The following is a 12,348-nucleotide window of genomic DNA, read 5'->3' on the forward strand; positions in this document are numbered from 1 at the left end:
GGACAGGTGTGGGGGTCTCCAGTCCCTGCCCCCCCAGGCCTTGCTGGGCAGCTCCTGCAGGCCAGGGGGTTGGGGGATGCCAGCCCCCCCATGGGCTCCGTCTGGGTGGAGGCCTCAGACAAGCCCCGGAAAGGCCGCGCCCCCCAGGCAGGGGCCCTGGCAGCACTCCGTGTCGACACCATTGTAGGAGTCGCTGAGTTTCTAGCTGAGTTCGGGTCCTCTGCCCCACGTTAACAGGAATCAGCCTCTGGGCCCCTCCTGCTCTCCCTCCGGCGCAAACGCCAGTGCAAATGCCGGCGTGCTCTTACAGAATGCGCCTGTTTGCACGCTCTGTTCGCACGGCTCGGGAGCGCGGCTCCCTACCGGCTCAGCTAAGAGGGATCCGGAGGGCTTCTCCTCTGGATCCAGCTCAGCTGCGTTGGTCCCTCTGCCCCACTTATCTTAGGGGGATCAGCTGCTGCTGCCCCTCCTGATGCTCCGTTCACTTCTGCTGCTCTCGCCTCCGCTCTGGGTCAGGTAAGGGGGCACACGTGTGTGTAAGACACACGTGTGCCTGTGTCCTTCCTCTCCCCGCTGCTCCTAGCTCCCGAGTGCATGAAGGGGCTAAAGCCTGACCAGTTATGGAGGGTGTGATAGCAATGAAGAAAAAGACTTTTTATCTTTCTTTCTGGAAGATGCTGGATCTGACCATTAACAAGTACAGTAAACGGTTTGAATGGATTGGATGCAGCTCTTCATTGATCAGCTTCCCTCAAAGGCAAGTGTTGCATTAAGCAGTAAAGGTTTTCTATGACTGAAGAAAGGTTGTAATTGTTTCCCACATTTATTTTGAATAGCTACTGCTTCTGCAAGCTGGCCACCCACCCAAATTAAGCGTTTACAGACATGAGACAGTTATGCAGATGTTGAGCAATCATAGATAAAGATCAGGTTAGCTTTTCAGGGAAAAAACTCAGTAGCCTAGCAATGTATCCACATAACACAACACTAATTTTAACTAAGTTAAACATTTCCAGAGAAGACAAATAAGAAAGAAAAACAAAACAAGTTTAGAAGATTAAAATTATGTTGTCAAACACAAGTACATGGAAACCTGGGCTTCACTGAACTGTTCTGCTTTTGATTTTTTTTTCCTAGTACAAATTTCGAAGTAAGTGCAAGTACCTTGCAAAATTTATTTCCCCAATGGGCTTCTACAGTTTACATCTGGTGATCAACTGATATGCCAGATGCAACACCCACAATTTTGGCAATAAACTCCCACATTGACAACTTCCTTGAAGAATCTACCTACTTTTCTCCTAAAACTATTGGTTGAGTTTGTGAAACAGACATGTCCTCCTTGACTGCATCCAGACATGAAGGGGTGTGCCCTTACAGTGGCACAAATAGTAGCAGCACAAATTTATGCCACTATTTTGTACTGTGTGGCACGCCACTGAGCATGCTCTGTGTTATTGGACACATTGTCCCACTTTAGGCAAACTGGCTTTGCCCAAGTCCTCCTGGCTCCCAGCATGCTGTGGCAGCAGAGGCACAAATGGAGCAGTAGCGCTCTCACTAGAGGACCAAGCCTCCTTTTGTTCCTGTGCATGTTATTTTCACATGCTCCATGCTGCCTTTTTTCCCTGGCATTTTTTTTTGCTACTGGGAAATCCTAGTAGCAATTTTTGCCTCAGCGCTGCAAATTTTTCAGCATGGGGCACATTTTAATGTTCCACACATGTGGTTTGTGACACCACAAAAAAGTCTGTGGTGCCACAAACCACATGTGCCTGCATGTCTAGTGGTATCTTCTCTAGTATCCTAGTTCTTTAGGTTTCTCTGAGTTATTCACCTTGAAGAGAATGGAACAAATGAGTTACCTTAATTCTATAATTTATCATGTGATAACTAAAGAGAACACAGGGCTGAACTCTTCCAAGAAACATCATGTCAGAAGATGTTCTGCTATACCTCGAGTCTATACTTATAAGCATATATACAAAAATAGCACAAATAGAAGTGTGGGTGGGTACTTCCTAGAGATCTTTACATACTACAGTATGCTTCAAATTCAATCTTCATAGTGGAATGGAATAAGGCACATAAGCTACCATGTAACATTGTCAATATATTTAGCGCTATCTACATTCACAGGCTTACAGAGAGGCATTAGCACTGGCCTTGAGAGCTAGCAACCTAATTGTAACAATCCCAGATCCCAGGTACAGTCAGGTGAACCTCTACAAGACATTCCTGAAGTGACCTCACACCTTCAGGGGTACCTTCAGCTCCAAAACCCTCTCTGCCCCCTGCTGCTTGACCACTGAGACTGGACCAAGATGCTCCAGAGATAGGGTGACCATAAGTCCCAGTTTGGCTGGGACACTCTAGGATTCCATAGCCCAGTCCTAACTGAAAAGTCCTGGTGTACCAAACTGGTGTCCAGACAGGCAGCACTGCTTCTGGGCAGGCACACAACCCTGCCCATAAGTGGCACATCCTTGCTCCTGCAAAGGAGCAGCAGTGCCTGCCTGGCCACCTGCCTGGCACACCATGCCACTTCACCACCCTGCAGGACTCCAGCCCAGGATTCTTGCTGAACTGGCTGGGATGGGGCAATGGAGTCCTGGAGTGCACCAGCCAAACTGGTACGTATGGTCACCCTATGGTCGCTCTATCCAAAGGTCAGCAGTCTAACTTGTGGTGCTTCAGCTATACCTGTTTCATCCAGGCCTTGACAGCTCTTAGCAGATGGGATTCTGCCAGCTAGAAGAATCACACCTTTTCTTTGTCTTGTGCTCAGAAAAGATTGATTCTCCCCACCCTTTCATGGGAAGGGGCCAGCCTGTATGGTCAGATGTTCTGAGATCAAAGTTAATACAGTAAATTAGAAGTTAATAAATGAGTTTAAATGGTAAAAAAAAAGATTTATTACAAAAAGAAGAAGAAACAGAAAACACCAGTAACAACATGTTGAGATATAGGCAGAGATATAAGAATAAGCAGACACAAGAAAATATCAGAACAATAACTTGTTCTTACCCTGCATCTTAAATCTAAGAATACAGCTCCTACCAAGCTCAGTAGGTTAGAGAGAAGCTTCTGCATCTGATTTCTCTGCCAGGACATCCTGCAATGTCTCCTGTCAGCCTGCTTTATTCAGATCACTGAATGAGGGCCTACATTCTCCCCTATTCCCAGGGAAGCTAGAGATAAAACTCTGCTCTCAAGGCAAGGCTTAAGTATAATTTTTATCTGACCAATTACATACCTCACCTATTGGATTCTCAGTGAATCCATACAATGCATATAACTTCCCTTACCATAGGGACTTGATCTGCATTCCCTACCCCTTCCTCCCTACAGGAACACAGCCTTGCTGCATGTAGAGCAGCACCCAGCCCACAATGGGTGGTTCACCTCCACCCCACATACAAATCCGGGGTGTACATGCCCCCCATGCCTCCCTCAGGAGTGCACACAGTGGCGGGGAACCATGCTCCCCCAAGCCCCTGGATGAGCCGCCCACAGATGCATAACCCACTCCAGCCCTGGGGTCCCATTTGCCCCAGCTCGTGCCCTGCCCCTGTCCCACTCCCTCCCTCACCGTAGGGGCCTCAATTTGCACCATCCCCACCCCTTCCCCTCCACATACTTACTTGCTAGGTACTGCTGTACATGCAGCAAGGCTGTGTTCCTGTAGGGTACCGTATTTCCAGTTTAAAAAAGATGACACCTGTTGGGGGGGGTAATATGATTGTGGGGGGGCAGCAATATGCCCATGCCCTACTCCTGCCCCTCATTCCCAAGCCACAGCCCCCCAGCCCTGCTGCTGTGCCTCACTCAACCCATAGTACCCTGCATCCTGCCAGTGCATGCGGGGGGTCCCCCCTCCCCAGGCTCCAGACCCCCCTGCAGGGACCTAGGCTCCAAACCCCACACACACACTCACAGCCCCCCACACCTTCACAAATTCCCCCCACACCAACCCCAACTATGCAAAGTACCTGCATAATTTTACATAATTTTGAGTTTTTAGCTGTGCGATTAAAATCATGATTAATTGCAAATAATTTTTTTTAATTGCACAGCAAATCGCAATCAAATTTTTAAAATCATTTTACAGCCCTAATAAGAAATACATTTTATATCAGATACCACAATGCATACAAAAATAAGGATGACCGGATGACCAGGCTAAATACAGCTTGATGATACCCATCCATAAAGACTTTACATGCCTATGATTCTATGCCATACCAGTAAAGTAACTTCAAGAAAGCATGCATGACACTCACAGAGCATAGCATGACATCCACAGAGCCCCCACAGGGCATAGCAGGGTTCATGACACTAAGAACCATATATTCTCTGTAATATCCCCAGGTTGATCTGGATAGCATTTGCTCTCTGTTTGACACTTTTCCCTCTGGGACATCCATTTGTCCAAGTTTAACTTATGTAATGGTTGGTCCTTAGGCAATGGCCAACCAGATTTTGAAATATCTAAAAGCCTTCCAACTTTTGTTGCTCACTTTGGACTGCTGGAAATTCTAATAAAAAACTTAGCTGGTCCCACAGCAGTATTACAGTCTAATCTACCAATGACAGAAAAACAGACTCGTGCCTTTAAAGAACAAATAATTCTTTATTAGAACAAATAACATCTAGTCTGCTTTTTAAAATCAAGAACTGTTTTACTGAAATTTATTTTAACTGTATTTCATTACTGAACATCATAAAAAGGTAATAAAAAGATACAACATGTTATTTTCCCCTGAAGTGAATGTGCAAATGCAACTTATTGTATTTATAAGCTTTTAAGGCAATAATTTTATAATCAAACAGCTGTTGCAACAATGAATTTTATCTCCAGTATCTCAGCTGGTGATGTCTTTTAAAAAATTGATAAAATCTTTTCATGATGCTGAATAATTAATCTATAAATAGCTACCCCACATACATGTAGCATAAAAACTGAAGGACAAAGTTGGCAAAGAACAAATGGGTATAAACTGGCCATGAATAAATTCAGACAGGAAATTCAAAGATTTGTAAGCCACAAAGCAGTAAGGTTCTGGAACAAATTTCTAATAAAAAATAGTAGGAGAAAAGATGTGCCTTTAAAATTAAGCTTAATCTGTTTATGAAAGAAATTATATAGCATGGTTTCTTTCAAAAGAAATGCAATATGCTCAGTGACCCAGGAGTTTTCAGCTCTATGTTCCTACATACCAAAAAACAAAAAAAGCAAAAGAAACTAAGGATGGAAACAGATGTTGCTTTTTGTTGCCTTTGTGTAATCATAACATTTTTATGGTGATATAAAAAGCAAGCAAACAGATGTCTATGACCCTTGTTGTGCCACAGATGCCCAAGATTTGTGGCCATGATAAAGATAAATTTGTGCCAGTATTTAGTGGCAGATATCTATTTGCTTTGTGACAGCTCAGGCAGCCTGGAGCTGCCCACACCCTTCAGCTGTCCTGGGCAGGTGCTCCCATCTTGCGCACCTTGGGAATTCCCATGGAGGATCAGGCCCCTCAAGCCCCAAGAGAACTTGTCTGGGTTTCTTCTCTTACAGAGCTGTTCCCAGGGGAATCTTGGGGTTTATCTCCGTAAGTAGGGGAAGACAGCATTCACCACTTACAAGAGACGTGCCCCTGGGATCTCCAGGGCAATCCCCATAAACAGAAAAAGTCAGAGTTTTCCCACTTATTGAGACACATCCCTGGGACTTCCCAGGAGAGCCTCAACTTTTCTCGCTTACAGAGACATACCCTGGAAATTTCCTAGGGCACATTTCTGTAAAAGGCGAAATCTGGGCAGGCACACCCAGGGCTTGAGGGGCCCAGATATGCACAGAAATTCCTGGGGTATAATGGACTGGGCCTCTCAAACCCCAGGAGAACATCACCTGTTGTCCCATAGCATCAAGAGGCAGGACCACTAGAAGTGTTTTACCCAATGAAGCAGATTAACTGTGCCAGGCCATATCCTAGTACAGCTGATCCATTTCATTTGGCAACATCTATTTCTAGCCTAAGACTACCAGTACATCTACATGACAATGCCCATGGGAGGTATCTAAGCTACTTTAGATACCTAAATCAGTATAGTCTCATTGATGTAGTGCTATGCCAGGGCTAATTAACCCAGCAGAGAATCAGTATATTTATTCAAACAGCACTTCCACACTAAGCTCTACTCTTTTCATCTAGCTCCTGAATCTCTATAGGACCATGTAGACATTCCATAAGTACAAGATACAAAATAGGACGTACGTGCTACAACACAGCATTCCAATCTATTCAAGTACCACAACCCAGAACTCACAGCCTTTCTTTCAAAATGAAATGTTGATCATTCTTTTACTTTTAAAACAGCAACAGCCAAAAAGATAACAAATATGCTTTCCTCATACACAAAATTATAGGTCAGAACACTCTCCCAAGAAGTAGAAGACTCAAGTTCAACCCATATTCTCACCTTCCAAGAAAATATGTTAACCACCATGTTGAGTGAGGGCTAACTCCACACTTTCTGTTAAAGTCATATCTACAGGCACAAAAGAGTTCAAGAAGCACTTGAGACAGGACTCAAGGAGGCATGACTCTTTAGCCTAGTGGCTATGGCATTAACATCAGAGGAAAGAGTCCTACATTCCAGTCCCTGCTCAAAGGTCTTTTTATATATTTTATACCTAGCTAAAATCACCAGGCTAGGAAGTCAAGCTTTCACTTGACCAAAGCTGTCACATCCTAGCTGATGGTCTTAATCACTAGACTATTGCATAAAAGGGTGGGAAAATTCTTCTTCATATCAAGTTACAAAAGCAAAATGGTGATTGCCACTATGTATTTTTGGCAGTTAGATCCCACACATGTATCAGGTATACTCTAAGATTGTCTACTGGACTAATCCCTCAGGAGAAGTAAGCTAGTTTCTAGATTAGAGGCGGTCAATTATTTCGGGTGGAGGGTCATTTACCAAGTTGTAGCAAGCTGCTGAAGGCTGCAAGAGTAGCCCTGCCCCTTGACAGGTGCCCTGCCCCCTGGTCACCATCTTGTGACTGGAGATCCCACCCTCTAACCCCTGACCTTTGCCACCAGAAACCCCTCCCATTGCCCCTGAAAGTACTCATTTCAGCAAGGGGTTTTGCCACCTCAGAACCAGAAAAATAACAAATAAAAAGCAAACATCTAAAACATTAATTAATTTGATTTTTAAAAAGATTTTTGTCCTGGTTTACATGCATTTGTGTAGTGTACATAGAGGCGATTGTATATAATAGCTTAAAATGAAGTATTTTTATATTATGGGGAGGTGGGTATAGGTTTGTGGGAGGCTGTAAATGTGTGGGTATCTGGGGTGTGGGGGAGGGTATGGAGTGAGGGAGCATGTGGATGTGTGTGTGAATATGTGGGCTGTGGGTGGGTATGAGGTTTGTGTGGGGTTGTGTGGGGGGGAGGGTGGCTGGGGTGTGTGAGATATGTGAGTGTGGGAGGGTCTGCATGTATGGCAGTGCAAAAGGGGGTGTCGGTGCATGTGTATGGTGGGGTGTGCATGTGGGACTCACCCTATGAAAACACACACACACCAAGCACCCCTAGCCTCCCGACACCAGCACAGCCCCATGCTTCCTGGTCCAGTGGTGCAGCCAGGAGCTACATGGTCTGGAGCAGTGCAGGGGCAGGAAAGCAGTGAAATGGCTGGGGGTGGACCAAGGCTGCTGCCAGCTCCCCTTGGGTTTTATTGCCCCTGGCTCCTATAATCTTTGACAGGCAGCCAGGAGCAGATAAATATTACTTTTCTAAATTTTTTAGGGGCCCCACGGGCCAGATTGAATGGCCTGGTGGGCCAAATCTGGCCTGCAGGCTGTACTTTGCCCGCCCCTGTTCTAGATCCCATATAAATTTAAGTATCATGTCTAATAGCTGCCTGGATAGTAAGGGGTAAGGATATAAAAAGGCTTACAATATGGATTGATGGCATTAGTGGTTCTGACTGGTTATTATTTTTTTTTCATCTTACAATAGTACTAGCATAATGTTAGCCTAAATACTCCAAGAGCCAAATATAATCTGAAAGACCACCTCAGAAAGTAGCGTCTGCCAAATGGACAGCATACAGCTCTCGGAGCTTTCCTTGCACACTGGAATGTTTTTGTTCAACTCCTAGGGGTCACTGCAGCATCCTCTTTTTTCTCCCCACAGTTTTAAAGAGCGAACCCAATCTTTGGCAGTCCTAGCCTACAAATGAGGATGTCTTCCTTTAGTGTCTGAAAAGGTCTGTGGAACATGCTGTGAGGGATGACTCTCTGCTCTCCAAGAACTGTGGCCTTCATCCAAAACCCACTGAAGCTGCAGTGATTCTTTGCTGTGGTATGGTGCATAACTCTGCCCTTTCACTCAATTACCTTTCAGTCTGTCTACAGTGGTTAGATGTACTGCAACCGAGACTGAACATTTCCTACACTCCTGCTACTCATCACTGACATTTTCTCTCATTTGGCCTATCTTTTTAACCTTAACCATTTATTTTCTGTAAAATAATACTTTACTTGTGCAGCTGTTATGTTTAAAATGGGCTCCGTCTCCTTCAAGGGTTGTTACTCATATTTCTGTTTGTTCTACTGATTAAGTCAAGTTGACTAAGTAGCTTTTTCTAATTTTTCTTTCTGCATTTAGAGTTGCTTAGTCTTTTAACAAAAGTTGGAGAAATTATGAAAAATATTTTCCTTTCTGGGTCATTGGCTTCTGGAAGGCACATTTCTTTCTTAGGAAATCAACATTTTATATACGGGGAGATTCACACTAGGGATTTTCTGACCTTTAGCTTGCCTTGCATACTTCCCCAGAGATGACAAACCTTGTTCCTGGGAGAAGCTTACTCCCACTCACACATCCTTCAACTACAGCACCCATGTTTCAAAAACTAAAGGCCATAACAGATGTGCTAAGAAACTGACATGAACTCTACTCTTTAAAACACCTTTTGCAGACTCCAAAAAGTTGCACTTCCTTGTAGGATTCCTAGCACTTTTTACAAAGCTAGGCATTGCCTTTCTTCATGATAACATCTCCCTCCTCCCTGTCTTGCATATATCCAAGTAGCTAGACACAGTCTATTTCATGTACATAAATCTATAGTTATAATAATACATTTGGGCCCAGTTTATCATTTACATTGAGAAAGACCTTACTATTTATTTGAGTAGTAAGATACTACTTGTTATAAAAAAATATAAAAGAAACTGGTTTACTGAGAAGATGTGTAGTCTTGCAATTAAAGCCCTGGCCCAAAAAACAAGAGTGGGAAGTTTTAGTCCTACTTCTGCTACAGACCATCTGTGTCTCCTTAGGGAAGTCATTTATCTTTCTTAGTGCTATATGTGCAGGGATCCTGGTTTTCTCTTTTTAAAAATCCTAAATTCTCCAATTTAAAAAAAATGGAATTCTGTGATTAAAACTCCCCAAATCTGCATTTTTCCATGATTATAATGAAAGGCCACTTTATATATAGGTATCAATTGAATACAATGTTTTATTGATTCAATTACAATTTTAACACAATTTGGAAGCCTACCAATGCCTCAATCATTATAACAAAATATTCTAAATACCTGTATATTTTTTGTATTAAATTTTGGTTTCTTTACATGCAAAATCAGAGCTCCCCCTACCCCCGCTGCTTACCAGGATGAGAATCCACCCCACAAGGGGGCTCCATGACTCAGTGGGTGGGACCTGGTGTGGGAGGCCAGGGTGGGGTGGGGAGGCTTGGTGCTGCCACTGCTGGAAGCCCCACAGCAGCCACACCACCATGACAAGGTACCCCCTGCTTTCCCAGCAGAAGTGGGGGGTTGGGCAGACACAGAGCACCTCACCATGGCAATGTGGCTGGTGTGGAGCTCCTGGGCAGCACCACCATTGAGTTGTGTCCCACTCCCCCCTCCCCTGCTGCTGCCAGCTGGGCAGGGGGCACCTCACCATGGTAGCAAGGCCAGCACAGGGCTCACCATGGTGGTGTCTTCACTAAGACTCCCTGCCCTGCTTTGCCCTCCCATGCTGGGTCCCTGCATCAGGCATCCTAAATCTGTCCCTGCCCTGTGCAGAAATCTGGGGGAACATGTGCCCCACAAGCCCACCAATGAGTTGCCTCTGGCATCGGAACCATCCCCAGAAATGTGCCCAGAGGTGTGGAGCCAGCCCCTTACCAGCCCCCTGGACATGGCTATATCCTGCTCCATCCTATTTCTGCCCCAACATTAGGCCTCAAGCACCATCCCAGCTGGGCATCATCCCAGCCCGAGCTACCAACCCCCCTCCTCCCCCCCTGCCATCACCTATGCCCCCTTCCCCCCATAGATGTGCCTGCAGGCAGCTGTGGGAGCTGCTCTCCCCTGAGTCCACTCCCCCCAGCCCCTTGCAGACTGGCAGAGTTCCAGCCTGCAAGGGGAAACCTGCCATTTCCTGGGTTTTCTCCTTTAAAGGAGAAACTCTAGGGTATTCTCCCTTAAAGGAGAAAATCTGTGTTTTTCCATGGTGAACCAGAAACACGATTCCCTGTTCATCTGCATAATAAGAATAATTTTGCTGTTAATCACAGGCATTACAAGAAGCATTACTAATGGTGAGTCCCTCTGTTGAGTGATGAGGGCCACTGGATAAGTAAAAATGTAAGACGAGCCCCTAAACACAAATGCCTTGTTTAAAATAAAAAATTTTCTCCATTGTTTACCTTGTTTTCTGAAGACTTTTGCTAACACATTATTTAAAAAATATTTGAGGGTCTCTCCTCCACTTGTTAGGTAATAATGCACCTCACACATCACGATGTGACAATAATGTCATTTCCCATTTTCAAAAGGATTCTACTCTCTGTGTGTGCCTGCGTCTGTGTTTTAACATTGTGAACTGCCTGTTTTAAAAAAGACAGCAGGCATATTTAAAAGCTGTCACTACCACTCCTGCCATTTTGAATGCAGATTCCAGGAAGTTCCTGGCATCTAAGTTGAATGATCTGATTATAACAGTTGAAATCAATTTGGGTGTATTATTTACTCACAGATTGGCAGGTCTGGTGCTCAACTAATCAAAACCAATTTCATTTGGAAATAGGACCATTTACAGGCCATTAGTCCATGGTAATATTGACATTTTCATAGCTTGTATAAAAATTTACCAAAAGGTTAAGCAGCTAAGTTATTTATTAACCTTACAAAAGTATTCATTATTCATAAAAACTGAAGTAGACACTGTACATTCCGAAATATGTATTTTTTAAAACCAAAACCAAACACTTCATGCATTGGGAAGTCATTGCCATGCCAATATTCAGAAATCCTAGATTACACTATACTGAATGCAGTTCAGTATTATCAGAGCAATACCGGCACTGCAGATGCAATGCATAGTAATCTTATTACACATTGACAGCTTACACCCTAATGGCTCTAATGGAGCTGTTATGATGTATTGTGTCATTTTCTAATAGGAATACTATGCAAAAAACAGCTGTATCTTGACAAGCTCCACAAATAACAAATTCTAAAATAACTATCACACTACATGCTGTCAATGCATAGTATGTAATTCTGCAGGAAAGTAAGAAAGCCCTGCAAAAATGCCTTATTATTATTATTATTATTTTTGCTTTTATCTAGACACTTATCTGTGACAATCTTGAATATTTTGATTAATTTAATCTTATAAATACCCTGATGAGGTAGGAAAGTGGTATTTCTCACATCTCATACTATAACATACAGATGTCAAATGACTTCCCCAGGTCGCACAGAAACACAGTGATTATGTATATACAACATGGTGTAATACAGAAATACCTAAGTTAGCTTGGGTCCCAGAAACAGTCTAGTTGTATTAACAGTAGGCTGTATTATCCCCTACAGAGGTCTATGGTACCATGGATAGAGTGCTTCCTGTATTCCACTAGCTTATTTAGAGCTAACTCTGGTATCTCAACATTGCAAGTACAGATGCAGTTTTGACAGAACTAGAAAAACAACCCAGTTATCCTGCTTTCTGCCTACCCCTTAGGCAAAGGGTTAGTGTTCTGCCATTGTTGAGAAATATTAACAAAATTGAATTACACCTAGTTATTGCATCCTCAAAGACCATTTAATAATTCAAAAGCAGTGACACTTTAGCACAAGTCATGAAGGATAAAAACAGTACTTTTGTTCTTAACTTTTCTTTATTTTACCCATTTAAATTAGTTCTGTGGATAGTACTTGTACGCAGGCTTTTGAGTTTAGCTTTGAGAGAGATTTTTTTCCTCTCACAGGCTGGTTCAGAGGTGTCACAGGACTAGGCCTTAATGTAATTTAGTGCATTCAGT

The sequence above is a fragment of the Crocodylus porosus genome, unplaced genomic scaffold (genome assembly GCF_001723895.1).
Source record: "Crocodylus porosus isolate Cpor-Errol unplaced genomic scaffold, CroPor_comp1, whole genome shotgun sequence".
Taxonomy (NCBI): Eukaryota; Metazoa; Chordata; order Crocodylia; family Crocodylidae; genus Crocodylus; species Crocodylus porosus.